This window comes from Giraffa tippelskirchi, chromosome 8, assembly GCF_054371585.1.
Source record: "Giraffa tippelskirchi isolate mGirTip1 chromosome 8, T2T-mGirTip1v1.2.pri, whole genome shotgun sequence".
NCBI classification, from domain to species: domain Eukaryota; kingdom Metazoa; phylum Chordata; class Mammalia; order Artiodactyla; family Giraffidae; genus Giraffa; species Giraffa tippelskirchi.
Genome location: NC_137282.1, coordinates 119991206 through 120008619, shown reverse-complemented (window position 1 = coordinate 120008619; position 17414 = coordinate 119991206). Strand labels below are relative to the sequence as shown.

The following is a 17414-nucleotide window of genomic DNA, read 5'->3' as shown; positions in this document are numbered from 1 at the left end:
ACTCTCACCTTAAGCACATTCCCAGTGAGGCTCTGGATGTTCTCAGACCCCACACTCCTCACTGTGGATGCCCCATCCTACCTTCCTGACATGTCCACTGGGGTTGTATTTTTTTTTTTAATATTTATTCATCTGGCTGCTCCAGATCTTAGTTGCTGCACATGGGATCTAGTTCCCTGACCAGGGATGGAACCTGGCCCCCTGCATTGGGAGTTCTTAGCCACTGGACCCCCAGGGAAGTCCCCACTGGGGGTTGTATTGATCGGAAAGAAGATCTATTTTATTGAAGGAAAGAAATGTATTTGGCTAATAGTTATTTGAAATAGGTCAGTAAATGCAGGGAGACATTGGGAGTTTCAGACAAGATAAAGAGGGTGAAGTTCCCAGTGTGTACAGTACAGGGTCTCAGAAGCAAAGAGAGCTGAGAGCAAAGTGTGGTGCACAAGGAGTGCAGAAAGTCCAACTATGAAACACCCCGCAGGCGCCAGCCCCCACCCCATCCATCTCCATGGTCTGCGTTCCAGGACCCCTCCTCAATTTCCTAAGGAAGCAACATGCAAATGACATAAACAGCAATGAAGGAGCTTGTGTAATTAGGGCCGAAGCAACCTGAGGCGTATTTAGTTCTGTTCGGGGGTGATCCCAGTGGTGGTTTAGGAGGAATTTGTATCTCTGAGTATAAATCACTCCATGAACTTGAGTGCTTCTCAGGTACTCAGGCTTGTTGACGTGCTATTGGACTGAGGCTAAGCTGAACAGTCTTTAGTCTGTGTGGCTCTATCTGTTTCATCTGAAAAACTAATGTCCCACCCTTCTGCACTGGGGGACTGGGAGCTTGACCTGCTGGTTTTATAATTGCAGCTGGGTTGATAGTTACAAATTACATGTAGTTATTATGTATAAGTATGGCCGTTTTATAAAGCATTGACACCATTGTCAGTGGTCCACTGGCCCCGAGTTTCCATCGTGGACGGCTGAGGACAGACAGGCAGAGGGCCCATGCTCAGGCTGCCTTTGGAAGCTCCTTCCACGTGACCATCTCCTCTCTCCCTGCAGATTTTCTCCGTGATGCTCCCTGCAGTTCTTGGCTTTCATTGGGTTTTAAGCTTCCCAGGTGACTCACGAGATGGTGTGATGGTCAGCTGGTGGTGCCGATTTGCCCTTCAGTCCTCCCCACGGCCACCTTGGGACCAGCGGCCATCACACTTTGGCAGACCTCAGCATCTTTCCAAGGGCTTGTCTAAACACTGATTTCTGAGCCTTGCCCTCAGTTTCGGAGTCTATCCATCTGGGGTGGAGCCTAGAATGTGTGTTTTATTTGTTTTTTAAGGGAAATCAGCATGGACTCTTCAGCTAGAGAAGGTGCTTTCCTCCATCTCTCTTTTTCTTTTTTAAAGATGTATTTATTTATTTTTGGCTGCACTGGGTCTTGGTTGCTGTGCTCAGGGAGAGTAGGGGCTCCTCTTCTCTTGTGGTGCCCCGGCTTCTCCCTAAGGTGACTTTTCTTGCTGCTGATCATGGGCTCCGGGTGCACAGGCTTCAGCAGCTGTGACTTGAGGGCTTAGTTGCTCCAGCAAGTGGGATCTTCCCGGACCAGGGATTGAACCCTTGTCCCCTGCATTGGCTGGGGGATTTTTAACCACTGGACCTCCAGGAAAGCCCCCAGAATGTGCATTTTTAACAAATTTCTAGGTGATGCAACTCAGGAACCACACTTTGAGACCCAGTATGAGATTCCTTGCTATTTCAGCCTGAAAATGTTCTTCTTCCTTTGCTACCCATTCTCCAACCTGTGGCTGTGTTCCACAGACATCCCAGTCACCCCATATACTCTCTCTCAGAAGATCTAACAGCATTAAGCTCACTGTTTTCCCTGCTACTTTAGTTCCTGAGGGTCCATGGAAGTCGAAGTGCCTCGGAAAAATTCAGCCCTTCTAGCCCTTCTAGCCCTTCTAACCCTGTATGGCCTGGAGTCCAAGGCTGGTTGTTAGAATTAATCTCCATTTATTTTCAATCTAATTTTTCCACTGCCCTTTCCAGCCTATCATGACTGTTGTTCAATGTGCTAGAAGAGGTGATGAGGTATAAATATAGGTAAACCACCATATGCAGTGTCCCATAAAAATGATAAGCATAATGCAGAAATCCATGAACTAGCAAAGCTGGGAAAGACTATCTAATTAGGATGATTAGAAAAATCTTCAAGACACAAATACAAGAGAGACACTGCTAGTCTCTAAAGCTCTTTAAGAATGCTGTAATTTATATTAATTTCACTCATAGTACCTAACATTTTTAAAAAGAGCATTAATGCACTGTGTCTTCTTGAATGTGATATTTTCTTTTATGCAGTACAGTGTGAAATACCGTAAGAGTGCTCCAATGAATACATTTTAAAAAGCAATTTATTACTGTCTGTGTGTGTAGATACTTATACACACATATTTGTTCTGTAAAGATTGAAAAATCTGGAGAGGAAGATAAATAGTGCCTTGTTTTATCCATCAGCATGATGTTTTTATTTGTTCAATGAGGTGAATGCCCCCTTTTGCAACTTAAGCTTTTGTAGTAAAAATTAAAATATTATTTGAAGAAGAAGAAAATCAACTTGCTTTTGGCAAAAAGAGGTAGAAATAATAATACTTCTTATGTTCCCTGAGGGTCTACCATGTATTAGGCATATGTTACCTCATTTATTCCCCACCACCACCCTGCAAGACTGTACTGTGTATTGTCTTCACTTTGCAAAGGGGATTTTGATAAATGATTGTATTTCATCAATTCCAAAATGAAATTTAAAGAAATGCTTTTGATGTTTGAAATTCGAATGAGTCTTTTAAAAAGAAGTTTTATTTCCTTGTTTGGTTGTGCCGGGTCTTAGCTGTGGCACCTGAGGTCTTCTGTCTTCGCTGCAGCTTGTGGGACCTTCAGCTGCTGCACGTGGAATCTCAGTCGTAGGGGGTGAACTCTTAGTGGTGGCATATGGGATCTAGTTCCCAACCAGGAATCAAACCCAAGCCCCCTGAATTGGGAGTTTGGAGTCTCAGCCACTGGACCACCAGGGAAGTCCCCTGAATGAATCTTATAAGTGATGATGTCTTAGGACTGATAAAATAAGTTGTACTCTTATTAAGTATTATATACAGTGTTCTCACTCATGGTTGAATATGCTCTAAATCTTGTACCTTTTCCCCCTACTAAATAGCATGGTCTTTTTGAGCAAAAGCAGACTTTGTGCTCCTTCTCCAAAATTTCTCTCTCCCTCTTACACACACACACACTTTCTTCCTCTCTCTCTCTTTCTTACATGGCCTGAATCTCAGTCCAAACTAAAAATATCCTGCTTATAAGGTGCTCTGCCTTATGTTGAGTCTCTGTTTATGCTGAATTTAGCCATGGTGAGCATCTAACTCACGTGTTAGCCTCCTTTCTTCTGCTAAGTTACTGTTAATCTATTTTATTTGATTCCATTGTACCCACAGCCCTTTGGAATTAGTTGCCTTGACTCTGGGGAAGAAAGGAATCTTTCTTATATATCTGGTGAATTGAACACATTAATTATGACTGCTAAAATGAAGGTATTTCTATTTTGTGGGGGCAAGTTAGCTACCCTGGGTCAGTACTTCTCAAACTGTACAGTCACCTCAGACACTTGGTGTAGCTTCTTGGAGCATCAGTTTTACTTGAAAGGGAAGTAGGACCTTGGAAAATGTAGATAAAAACCTGTGAAAGGCACGTGTGTGGCTCTCATGGACCTGAATGAAGCATTCATTGTTTACTGTGTCAGGAGCATCTTGTGGTCTCTTGTTTGCCTTTGGATGTGGGATATCTTTTTAGGTAGGTTCCAGCTTTTTTATCAGCAACTGTTCAGCCATTAGCTGTGATTTTGGTATGCTCACAAGAGGAGATGAGCTCAAGTCCTTCTACTCCACGTCTTGTCTCCTGCCCTCTGTGTGCATTTTTTAAACTCGTGACAGACCACTCGTGGCGACTCGCGGTTGAAACCACAAGCCTGGAGCGCGAGTCTGAATCCCGGCTCCATCCTTTTCTAGCGGGGGGGTCTTGGGATGTTGCTTCACCTCTTTGTGTCTCAGTTTCTCCATCTTCTCATCCATACAATGGGAGTAATAGCGAGGTCACTGTGAGAATAAAGGACAAGCGCACGCTGAACGCGAGGCGAGTGGCCAGCGCAGAGCGGGCTGGCACCGATCTGAGGACTGCTCATGTTTGCGTGTCCGCCGCGTGGCCCAGGGGCCATCCTCTCCTCGTCTGCGGTGGTGGCTCGGTGTAGACGTCCGAGAAGCCCTCCCAGGACTTTCCCCAGGGCACTGCCCCCCGCTGTCTTCTGGCGGTCTTCTGTAATGTCTCAGGAATGCACTGTTTTCTTTCTTTTTTTTTTCCAGCGCCATTACGAACAACGAGTGGCTGTTTTAGGAATTTGGGGAGTGAAGGGGGATGGCTCTCAGTGTCTCTCCTGTTTAAAATGAAATAAACTAATAATTAGGAATAACGTGCCATGGCTAGGATTTCAGAACTGGAGACATGAACAATTTCAAAGTCTCAACCGCCTTTGAATCCCCTGCACATAAAAATATGAAATTTGCAATTAGAACTTTCTCTTGTAAGACTCAGGGGACGTGGAGTCTCATCTGGTTATGGCTCATTTGGGAATGGATTTTCTGACGCAAATGAGGTTAAAAAAAAACCCCATAGTCTCTTTATTTGGTCAACATTATTTCTGCACTTTGTCTCTCCTTGTCAGCTTTAAAAGGAAGAGAAAAAAAGCAAAGCACGCTGCCAAAACCTGGCAGTAGAATTTTCAGGGAACACAGTCTCCCTGGCCGCCGCAGCGTTTGAAGTGATTGCACAGTGAGGCCCCACGGGCCGCTCCTGATGCCTCAGGGCACAATGCAATGCAAAGGAAGGCAAGTCCCAGAGCCTGGAAGCCACAGGGCAAGACACAGGGTCCCTGGCCCCTGTTCCTCCTCACTTCTTCCGTCTGACACTGTCTTTGGCTCAAGGATCAGGAACCTGTGAGCAGACACTCCAGTCGACCACGGGTGCTGCCGTGCCCGACTCCAGCTGCGAGTCCACAGCCAGAACCCGCACGTGGAGGGCAGAGGGCTGGGCCACGGGGGTGGAGGGCAGCGGGGACTGAGCCCTCTGTGCCCCTTTCACCCTCAGGGCCTTCCAGGGGCAGGATCCGTGCGACTAGAAACAAAAGCAAGCGGATATGGACTGTAACTCACAGTGATCAGGTGCTTCTGAGTTGCCCTGGGGAGATTTCTTATGAGGATTTGTGGAGGCTGAGAAGCCCCCTAAGAAGGTGGTATCTGCTCTCTGGAGTCAGTGCTGTGACTCAGTCTAAGTCCAAAGGTCTGTGAGCCAGGGGATCTAAGGGTGCAAGCCCCAGTCCAAGGGCAGGAGAAGATAGGGCGCGATGTCGTGAGGTGTAGTGAGCTCAGGTAGTGAGGTGGAAACAAAAGAAATTCCTCCTTCCTCTGCCTTCCCCTATCCAGAGCCAGGACAGTGGATGCTGTCCACTCACACGGGGGGCGGCAGGTAGGGGAGCAAGTTAGTCCACTGACTCCGGCGCAAGTCTCAGCAGGAAACACCCTAACAGACACACCCAGAAATCACGCTGACTCTGGGCACCCACAGCCGGTCACAGCGACACACAGATTTAACCGCCACAAGTACTGGATGCTGGACCAGGTCGGCTGAGCCAGAGTCTGTCCTGGCCACTTGCTATCAACGCATAAAAACCACCTTGTACACAGCTAGCACTTATCCAACGGCTGCGATGGGCCTCCCTGGGGGTCGGTGGGTCTGCACCAGGCTTGGCCGGCTGGCTGCGGGAGCTGCGGCAGAAGGTGAGGCACACGTGACTGAGAGCAGCAGGGCCACCTGGACGGGACGAGGAGGAGACTGGAACCACGCGACTCTCCTAAGGCCGACGCTTGGTGTTGCAGCTCACTTCTGCCTCGTTCCCTGGGCAAGGCCAATCGCCAGCCCAAACCCGGTGTCAAGAAGAAAAGACACACCTCTCCCTGTCTGTGCTCTGTGTCCCTCCTGATCCCCACTCAGAACAAAGGCAATGGTTTACTGGGCAGCTGGGAACAGCACTTGCTGATGGTGGCCCCCACCTCCACCCTCACCCCTGACCCCCAGCCCACTGCCTTCCAGGCATGGCCCTCAGGTGAAGGACATGGCCTTGCCCTTGGGTGCCCGCCTTGGGCAGCCCATCCACACTGACAGGGTCAGATGTGAGAAGCTGAAGACCTGACACCTTGTCTTAATCCAGAACATCTCTGAAGGGCCACTGAGCTCCAGAGTCTCCCATGGGATTGGCGGAAGCCTCAGTTACATCTACCTGAGCCCCCTTTCCTCTCTGCCCAATCTTTCTTCCTCACTCTTGTAAAAAGTTCTGCTCCTACGAGTTCAGTTCAGTTCAGTTCAGTCGCTCAGTCGTGGCCGACTCTTTGTGACCCCATGAACCACAGCACACCAGGCCTCCCTGTCCATCACCAACTCCCGGAGTTTACCCAAACCCATGTCCATTGAGACGGTGATGCCATCCAGCCATCTCATCCTCTGTCGTCCCCTTCTCCTCCTGCCCCCAATCCTTCCCAGCATCAGGGTCTTTTCAAATGAGTCAGCTCTTCACATGAGGCGGCCAAAGTATTGGAGTTTCAGCTTCAACATCAGTCCTTCCAATGAGCAACCAGGACTGATCTCTTTTAGGATGGACTACTTGGATCTCCTTGCAGTCCAAGGGACTCTCAAGAGTCTTCTCCAACACCACAGTTCAAAAGCATCAATTCTTTGGCACTCAGCTTTCTTCACCGTCCAACTCTCACATCCATACATGATCACTGGAAAAACCATAGCCTTGACTAGACGGACCTTTGTTGACAAAGTAATGTCTCTGCTTTTTAATATGCTGTCTAGGTTGGTCATAACTTTCCTTCCAAGGAGTAAGTGTCTTTTAATTTCATGGCTGCAATCACCATCTGCAGTGATTTTGGAGCCCCCAAAACTAAAGTCTGACACTGTTTCCACTGTTTCCCCATCTATTTGCCATGAAATGATGGGACCAGATGCCATGGTCTTAGTTCTCAGTAATGACCACACACACACATCTAACCTTTGGAGAAATTCCAAAGACAGTGGCAGAGGGCACGGATGGAGTGTGGGAAGAATCACGGCAAGAATGTGATTTCCTACAAATCACACCTCCGCATTCAACAACTAAACGCATCCCAGCTTAGAACAAACGTGTGTGTTAGAGAAACACTGAACCTGTGTCTGAAATGTCCTAACGCATGCTCGGACCCTTGACTAGAGCTGGAACTCAGTTTGCAAAGGTAGGTGGTCCCGAAGCGTTGTGGGCAAATGGAAACTTTGTAAATTGAATTAGATTTCAAGTGCATGGTGGAAGTTTGGTGTTCTAAAGTGAAAAAGGCACGGAACTGTTTTGTGGACTATCACGTTAATCACATCGAGTTTTCTTTGTCAGGTTTTCCGTATTAGCATTTACTTCATTTTTATCAACCCATTCCACGTTTTTATAATTCCGCGTGTGAAATTACAGCAATTGTCATCAATTTAGGGGCTTCCATTCTGAGTAGATTTCCTTTGCATCAACAGACAGGAATCTCAGCAGATTAAGGGACTCTGGAGAAAGATGTGGGTGCAGGACCGTTGGATACAGAGAGCAGAGCAGAAAAACATCTAAGAGAAGAGATTTTTGACCAATAGTGTTTCTCCGGTGAACAAGCAGGAACAGAGAAAGAAGACAATTTGCTCTATTCGGGGATGGTATTAATAACACAAGTGTAGCGGGAGGACAACTCAGCGAGAACACCAAGAATTCTGGTAGGATAGTCCTTACGTGGCTGTTTGCGACCCCAGGGGTCAGAAGGGCGTGCTGGGCCGGAAAGCAGATGGAAAGCCTGGTGCTTGGGGAAGCAGGGCCCCAGCTGAGAGCAAGATACAGGCTCACCATAGCAATCTGCTCCGGCCTTTCACGGTTTGCGAGTCGCGCTTACATTCATTTTCTTCCTACTTTCCTGGGAAGGTGAGGTTTCTGATGTCAGTTTTCTATGTCATTCAGGGTTCAGCAAATATTTTTGATATTTTAAACAGAGAGAATTTCGTATCAGGGATCTGTTGTTACCCAGGAGATTTCAGAGTAGAGAGGCCTGGAGTGGGACAGAGAGGCATCTCTGAGGTCATTCGGAGCGAGACCTTGCTGCCCCTCCCTAGAGCTTAAGGGGTAAGGATCAGGCTTGCCAGGAAGAAACTGCGGCCGCGGTGGTTCTTGTAGCAAGTGCAGGGCCCACGGGAGAGGCAGCCGCTGCTGCAGACAGTGCCCGAGGCCGCCAGAGAGAGGGCAAATGCCCTGCTTCTCCTCTCCTGCCCCAGAGTCTCCGTCAGGGCCTCCCCCTGGCTGAACTGAGGCAGAAAACAGAGGGTGAAGGAGGCTGGGGGCCGTGCCCCGTGCCCCACGGTGACACCAGACAGGACGGGCGGCCAGCCCAGCGTGCGCCTCAGCGTCCTTCTCTCCATGGACGTGTCTGCCTTCTCCGTGGTCTCGGGGAAGCTCTGATTCCTGCCTCCCGCCTCTCCAGGCTCCCTGACAGCAGGTTTCCAGCGGGCACAGCGGGTCCCAGTGGCACAGCGGGTCCCAGAGGGCACAGCAGGTAGGGGGCAGGGGCAGATGGGCAGTGAGAGGAAGTCGGATTACCCTTGCCTACTCTTCCCCTGCTGCGCGGCCGCAGCCCGGGGCTGTGTCCCTCCAGGTCACCGATGAGGCTGGCGGCCCATCCGCTGTGGCTCTGGGTCCCACGAGGACCCCCGGGACAGCCATGGTTTCTGTCTGCTGCTGGCCTCTGCGTGTCCGGCCATCCCCTATGGTTCTCCTGATCCTGCTGTGCCCACGTGCCTTTACTTGTCTCTTCTCTTGGACAGCTTGGGCCGCATTGCGTTTCTTACCAGAGCTCTGGCTGGTGTCCTGACGTCCCGCAGTCTTTTCCAAACTCCTTGCAAGTGTCATGCGCTCCCCCTGCCTGGATCAGCAAACGTGGAACAACAGAAAGGGCACAGGAAGACAAATGCGGTTTTATTTCCGGTTCAGTCACTTGGTGACTGGGTCACAGGATGGGAAGGTTATGTAACCTCCAGAGCTTCAGTTTTCCGGCCTGAAAAGGGGGACAGGGATGGGTTTCAGTTGAATTAAGTGGGAAAAATCAGTCCTGACCAACATGTTCTGGGCCTCCTTCACCTGCTATCACCAAACAAGGTCTCACATTCCCTTCCTATTCAAATTTTTATGGCACGAATCCCATCATACTTGGTTGCGGGCAATGAACTCCCTTCAAAGTATTTTCAGCTATTTCTAGAAGTTCCTGAAGGCGCTCTCTTCCCGCCCGGCCTGCGCCGACACTGCTGAAGGGCTCCACCTCACTTCCTGCTCCTGCCCCGTCACCCACATGCCCACCGTCTGCTCGCGAGGCCACTGGCTGCAGCTTCATCAAGGCCAGAGTGTCTCCAGGGTCACCGTCCACCATGAGAACATGGCCCACGAGGGTCAGCTTCCCGAGAGCCTGATCCTTGGATGCCTCGTGTGGCCTCGCACTGCGGGGAAGGGGACGGGCTCCACTGGCTCGAAGCCGTCTCAGCGCTGAGCGCTGATTGCTGAGCGCAGAGCCTCCTGCACTTGGTTTCACATCAGAACAAAACAGCTCTGAGAGCTTCTGGACCCTGCTTCCATGCTGTCTTCTACAGGGTATCATGGCAGGGCTGGCTGGAAACCCATACTGCGCCATCTGCCCCATATTCTCCCCCCCCCAGCCCTCCTCAACCCCACAGCCCCTCCCCTTTCCTCTTCCATTTACCAAACTGAAGCTGCCACACGGGTCAACCACTGTGGGTGGGGTGGGAGGTCAGTTAGGGAGGCGAGGTCTAGATGCCCTCGGTTTACGAGCCGGAGTCGGCACCAGTGAATCACAAATGATTCCTGGTGCAATATTGGCCACATGGTGTGACCTCATAGTGGTAGACGCTATGACCATAGAAATAGGAAATCCCATTTCCTGCCATGTAGATGTTGCCAGCTCCAATACTTTGGCCACCTGATGCGACGAACTGACTCACTAGAAAAGACCCTGATGCTGGGAAAGATTGAAGGCAGGAGGAGAAGGGGACGGCAGAGGATGAGATGGGTGGATGACATCACCAACTCGGTGGACATGAGTTTGAGCAAGCTCTGGGAGATGGTGAAGGACAGGGAAGCCTGGAGTGCTACAGTCCATGGGGTTGCAAAGAGTTGGACACAACTGAGCAACTGAACAACAACAAGGTTTTTCAAGGTTCCATTTAGAAGAACTTCTTAGAAGAATTTGTTCCCTCGAAGTGCTCTCTCCCTCTGTGTTAGGTTCCTAGGGCTGCAGTTACAACTTACCAAGACCTGGGTGGCTTAGAACAACAGAAGTTTACTCCCACAGGTCTGGAGGCTGGAAGCCTGAAATCGCTATGTAAGCGATCTGTCTCTTCCCTGTCTGTCTGGACGGTGCCTCCTCGTCTGCTCCTCTGCTGCTCCCGGCGCTCCCCGGCTGGCGGCTTCACCCCTCTGCGCATGCCGCCTCCATCCTTCTGTGTCTCCGTCACTCACGGCTTCTCTTTTCTTCTCCTTCCGTCACAGCAGATTAAGGCCCATATCAGTGACCTCGCTTTAACTTGATTGTATTTGCAAAGACCTTATTTCTAGATAAGGTCATATTCTGAGGTACCAGGGGTTAGGATTTTAACATATTTTGGGGGGAGCGGGACACGATTCATCCCGTAACACCCTCCAGTCATCTAAAATCGAATGGCAATAATCTTATTTCTCTTTTGACAACCATAACATTCTAGCTTATTTTATAGTAATTTATCTTTTATTTGTCCCTACAGCACTGAACACTCCAAAGAAGAAAGTGAAGTCGCCCAGTTGGGTCCGACTCTTTGTTACATGGACTGTAACCTACCAGGCTCCTCTGTCCATGGGATTTTCCCTGCAAGACTACTGGAGTGGGGTAGTCATTTCCTTCTCCAGGGGATCTTCCCAACCCAGGGATTGAACCAGAGTCTCCAGCATTGCAGGCAGATTCTTTACCATCTGAGCCACCAGGGAAAACTCCAAAGACAGGACCTATTTCTGATCCACTTCCGTGTCTTCGACAATACCTACCTGGCCATGGTAGGGTTACTAGTTAATAAGTCAATGGGCTCCCCTATGGACTCATGACCAATCCATCAGGCTAGAGCATGCTGCCACATGCTTAGAACATGTATATCTGACTTCCTTGTGTTTTCAACCCTTTGGTTGATTTCTTTTCTTTAAAGAATATAGGTCAAGGAGTTCCCTGGTGGCCTACTGGTTAGAATTGGCGCTTTCACTGCTGTGGTCCAGGTTCATTGCCTGGTTGGGGAACTAAGATCCCATAAACTGAGAACTGTAGCCAAAAAAAGAATATAAACTAGAAGGATGGTTTTGGCCAGCTGAAATAACTGGTTACAGTCTGCCTCAGATGGTTAAATATTTATTCTTTCTGGAAGTGAACAGGGGGCTTTATGCTACCAGGAAATAACGTTGTTTGTTCCCAGTTCATGATGCTTTTTTCTTCATTTCAGTTTTCAATGTTCTGATGATGGGCTTAGTTACAGTTGCTATGGGAGCATTTTGATATTTCCTGCAGTGCTGGGTGGGGCAGTGCCTGGAGACATTTTAGTGCGGTTTCTGACACTGCCCGAGCTGGGGGTGCTTCATTTGCTAGTTTTCTGGCCTCCTAACTTGTTGTCATCAGGTGAAAGATGCATGTTTATTTTAGTCTTCTGATTTATCATAGATTTTTTTTCGCATCAGTTCTGGAGTGCTCATCATCTTAAATAATCAACTCATTATTTCACAGAGTGTAATGACAGAAATAGCCTCATTCTCTTGACATTGAATAAATCAATGAACAGATGCAGTCCCTCTGATATCAGTGTGGTGAGGGGCAAGCTAAGCTAGTGAAAGCACTTGAACTCTTTTAAGGATGTACAGTTTAAGAGCTGAGCTTGAGGAATGGTTGGAGGAGAGAAAACTGAGCTGTCTAGAGACTTGGATTCTGGTCTCTTCTGTGAAAGGGAAGCAGTAATAGTGATACATGTCCTGCTTGCTTGATAGGATTGTTATAAGGATAATATGATTAATGTCTATGAAAGAGATTTGTAAACTTCACAGCACTACAAATGTTCAAAATGTCATGTGCATTACAGCAAGTAGAATCTCAATAGTCCTGTTTCTGCCTGTGACCTGGTGAAGGGGAGGCAACTTAAATCTCCCATGAAGACCTGATTTGGCTTCTTTCCTAAACCACCTGAGCAAAGAGGCCATCTCACAGCATTTCAATATCATTTTGTATGTTAACCTTGTCTATTCTTTCCTCCTCTTTTATTTTGGGGAGGGAAGGGATAATGTGACTTTTATTATTAGATTGAAAAGGAGGAAAAATCTTGATGGTTTGGATATATTTCTTCAAGATAGTTGTTTAATATACAGTTCCTGTGATGCACTCGCTGCTTGTTCAGCATGTTGGCATGCACCGTTATAATTTTGCTTCTCCAAAAAGTGTGCTTATGTGTGTGTTTTTAATGTACTTTGTTTTAGGATAGACATTCAGTGACTTACCAGAACACATTTTAGGCATCCAGACTCTGATCATTCTAGGGAAAGTTCTGAATGCATTTAGTGATATATTTTAGTTTTTTAAAAATCTTTATCAATTTAGTCTAGAGATGCTCCAGAAACTGATGTCATTGCAATTCAACAGAATTCTTTATAAAGAATTTCCTGCCTGACAACTCTAGATATATTTAATACACAGCTTCTCTTGATGCATTTTCAATTTGCTCCTTCAGAGCCAGTCTTGTGTGTTGAATGCAATTGGTTCCCAGACACTGACTCATTTTCAGAATACGAGTACATTTTTTTTTCCCAATTGACTTTTTCCTGCCAGTATGTCATCCAACTCTTTTTAAAATACTGTCAGAATATGGTCAACTCATCATTAATAGGGAACAGGCTTTTTGCCTACTCTTACAGAAATAGAATGGAGTCAGATAATTTGATTTTTAAATTATAAGGGAAAAAAAAGAACAGCCAGAAACCTAAGTAATTTCCAAGCTTGGAGCTACTATTCTAAGAAGCCTGAACAAATGAGACACCCAGAAACAAAAGCAAGATCTGTAATTTGCATGGTTTTGAGTAGAATGCAGCAAATTTTCCATTTTACTTTAAATATCAAATAGCTGTAATGTGAGTCAATATAAATAAACTAAGGAGCCAAGGCTTCATGGACGATGACAGCAGTTTCATGTGGGCAGACAAGTGTTTAAGCATCTTGACATGAAAACTTGGCCATATGCTCAGGACTATTTCTCTGTATTTAGAATTTTGGTGCAAATTCCATCTCTGTATCTAGAAAACAAACCCAGAAGTCTTACTCAGTCAAGAATAAACAACTCATTTTACTTAAGTTCTGATAATGTCAGCTCTAAAAATATGCAAATTTTCAGCTCTAAATCAAATAATCACCTTGACCATTTTGCAGCCATTATTGATTACTGGGCTGATGTCGGTGGCTATTTGTTTAAGATGAAGTCTAAAGTTATCTGAATGTACAATATGTAGGGGAGATTTGATTCAACCACATGGATAATTCATCTGCAAAATGTTATTCATAAGTTACCAGGGAAAAGGATAATTTGTGGCTGTTGAATGATCAGCTTACCTGCCTCCTTCTTCCTCTTTACTTCATCTGTGTATGTAGCCTTTATTAGAATAATATTTTGTAGGGTAAAAATAGTTTACCTTGCCTATTTATAGAAAAGTTTCTATTTTCCAGTTCAAAACTTTAAAATAGGTATAGTAACACCTCTAAAACAATATAAGGTTGTTGTGATGATTAGTGGGATGATGTAAAGGATTTAACACATTTCTGGCATATAGTAAATGCTCAATAAATCTTAACTAGAGGTGGCAAGAATACACAGAATAACTATACAGAAAAGATCTTAATGACTGGGATAACCACGATGTAGTCACTCACCTAGAGCCAGACATCTGGGAATGTGAAGTCAAGTGGGCCTTAGGAAGCATTACTATGAACAAAGCTAGTAGAGGTGATGGAATCTGAATATCAGACCACCTTACCTGTCTACTGAGAAACCTGTATGCAGGTCAAGAAGCAATGGTTAGAACTGTGCATGGAACAACATATTGGTTCCAAACTGAAAGAGTATGACAAGTCTATATATTGTCACCTTGCTTATTTAACTTCTTTGCAGAGTACATCATGTGAAATGCCAGGCTGGGTGGATCACAAGCTGGAATCAAGATTTCTGGGAGAAATATCAACAACCTCAGATATCCAGACAATACCACTCTAGCGGCAGAAAGTGAAGAGGAACTAAAGAGCCTCTTGATAAGGATGAAAGAGGAGAGTGAGAAAGCTGGCTTAAAACTCAACATTCAAAAAACTAAGATCATGGCATCTGGTCCCATCACTTCATGGCAAATAGAAGAGGAAAAAGTAGAAGCAGTGACAGATTTTATTTTCCTGGGCTCCAAAATCACTGTGGACAGTGACTGCAGCCATGAAGTTAAAAGATGCTTGCTTCTTGGAAGGAAAGCTATTTCAAACCTAGACAGCATATTAAAAAGCAGAAACATCACTGTGCAATAAAGATCCGTAGAGTCAAAGCTATGATTTTTCCATTAGTCATGTACGGATGTGAGAGTTGGTCCATAAAGAAGGCTGAGTGAGCACTGAAGAATTGATGCTTTCAAACTGTGGTGCTGGAGAAGACTCTTGAGAGTTCCTTGGACTTCAAGGAGATCGAACCAGTCAATCCTAAAGGAAATCAACCCTGAATATTCATTGGAAGGACTGATGGTGAAGCTGAAGCTCCAGTATTCTAGCTACCTGATGTGAATAGCCAACCCATTGGAAAAGATGCTGATGCTGGGAAAGATTGAAAGCATAAGGAGAAGGGAGTGGCAGAGGATGAGATGGTTAGATAGCGTTACTGATTCAATGGACATGGACTTGAGCAAATTTCAGGAGATGGTGGAGGACAGAGGAATCCGGTGTGCTACAGTCCACGGGGTCTCAAAGAGTCAGACAGGGCTTAGGGACTGAACAATAACAACAATTAGTACTTTTACTGTTAAAGATGGGACCTTGAAAGTCATTAAATCTTTTGCAGCCTAGTTCTTTAGCCATGAAAGATAATGTCTCAGTATGAGTCTGGAAATGCTCTTAAAATGAATATATTACCTCTACACGCAAAGTAGAATTTAAGCAATTACCCTCGTTAATTAATCAAGATACTGTTTACCTTAACGGTTGATACATGCTTTGGAGAAGAATTTAATGCATGAAGGTTTACTTTGTGGCTTTTAGTTACTCAGTCGTGTCTGACTCTTTGCAACCCCATGGACTGTAGCCTACCAGGCTCCTCTGTCCATTGAATCCAAGCAAGAATACTGGAGTGGGTTGCCATTCCCTTCTCCAGTGATCTCCCGGACCCAGGGATCAAACCTGGGTCTTCTGCAATGCAGGCAGATTCTCTACCATTTGAACCACCAGGGAAGTCCACAAAGGTTTACTTTACTTGGATATTATTTTTATTCTCATTTTGCCAGTTCTTTGGGTACTCATTATTTACTAGGGCGGAATAAGAATTTGGGTGCAAAAAGCTTATTTTGGAAGTGATCCCAGCTAACATGATCATGGAGGGGGAAGTGAGGCTGGCAGAAGCGGAGCACCACTCAGGGCGCCTTGGAGCAGTCACCGCCAAGGTCAGCTGGGCCCAGCCCCACCGGGGTCCCCCTGGGACAGTGCTGGAACGTGTGAGTTTTGAGCAGCCTTATCCATCCAGCCCTGCACTATTCAACTATCATCACTTTCCACATGTGGTACCATGTGAGGAAGATTGGGAAGTGTTGCTATGAAGGATGGCCGACAGAGATGTGGAGTCCTAACCGGGACAGGGGAACATCTGAGTTAAGTTAGGGGGTCAGGAGGTGTGAGGTTGGGTGGAGGCTTAAAGTCTGTGTCTACTTGGAAAACTTCTGGGAAAGAGTCATTAGGGTAAAAACAGTGTCAATAGGGGGAAAACACAGGGAGGCAAATACAAGTTGCCATCAGAATTGTCTCAGAGTGAAACAGACCACTTGTGAAGGGCAGTGTGTTAGCTCATTTGATTCTAGAATAGTCTTGAAGATTGAGACCTTTACTTTTTCCCTCAACCCCCAATCAAACTATACTGTGTCAGATGAGAGAAAGGACATTTCAGAGGTTTTGATACTCACCCAAGGTCACAAAGCCAGTGTCAGCAAGCACATGGGTTAGAGCTTGAGCTGTTTGTGCTGGAGCCCGTTCTCCTTTCCTCGTTCCAGACCAAACCTGTTCTCTCTCCCAGGAAGTGTTCAGGCAGAGACTGGTTGAATACCTGGAAATCAGGAGGGATTCTCATACCATGGTAAAAGAGTAAAATGACTTCCAAGTTTTCTGCCATTAATGATTCCGTAAACTGGTAAAATAACTGTCGTGTGCTAAGCCCTCAATATTTCTTCCTTTAATTTGAGAATTGTTTATTTCTTAAGAATTTAAATTCTTATTTTAGTGGACATTAAGTGTTTTGAATTACCTTTGATCTGATACTGGAAACACCTGTTTTGTTAACTGTTTCTAGTATTCATTATTAGCCTCTCTCTTTAAGTGTTAGTTGCTCAGTCGTGTCCAGCTCTTTGCGACTCCGTGGATTGTAGCCCACCAGGCTCTTCTGTCCATGAGATTCTCCAGGCAAGAATACTGGAGTGGGTAGCCATTCCCTTTCTCAGGGAATATTCCCCACCCAGGGATCGAACCCAGGTCTCTTGCATTGCAGGTGGATTCTTTAATGTCTAAGTACCAGGGAAGCCCCAGCATCTTTTTTTAAGGAGACTGACATACGCTGTTTGAATCAGTTTAGGGAACCAGAGATGATTACAAATAATCCAGTAAGAAACCGTGTAAATTAATAAAGGCTAGAAATGGAAACACAAGAGAAATCCAGCCAGAAAATGCAGAAGGACAGATTATATTGCACTGTGTCCGGGGAAAGCTGTGAGAGCCGCATGAAAGGAGACTGAAGTGAGAGGGCGGCAGCTGAGCCGTCGGAGCTGGGCGTGTGCGAGCGGAAACCATCCTGTTAGTGCGCTCGCTGCTGTTTGGGCTTGAAAAGAAGGACGCTTCTCGTTTCTGGCTTTGCAGTTTACGCGAGATGGATTTAGAAGAGCCCAAGGAAAGTTATTAAAGTGTTGGGGTGGGCGAAAGGGTCTG

The 17414-nt window shown here is 46.4% G+C and overlaps 1 long non-coding RNA gene across 1 annotated transcript in view; it reads left to right on the top strand.

Annotated features, from left to right (window-relative positions):
- LOC145517406 (uncharacterized) overlaps window positions 1–15298 on the top strand; it is a 59291-nt gene extending 43993 nt beyond the window's left edge. The window contains exon 2 of the long non-coding RNA XR_014062020.1: window positions 14374–15298. This is a non-coding gene — a long non-coding RNA (uncharacterized LOC145517406). The remainder of the gene's footprint in view (window positions 1–14373) is intronic.
- Window positions 15299–17414: the final 2116 nt, after the last annotated feature.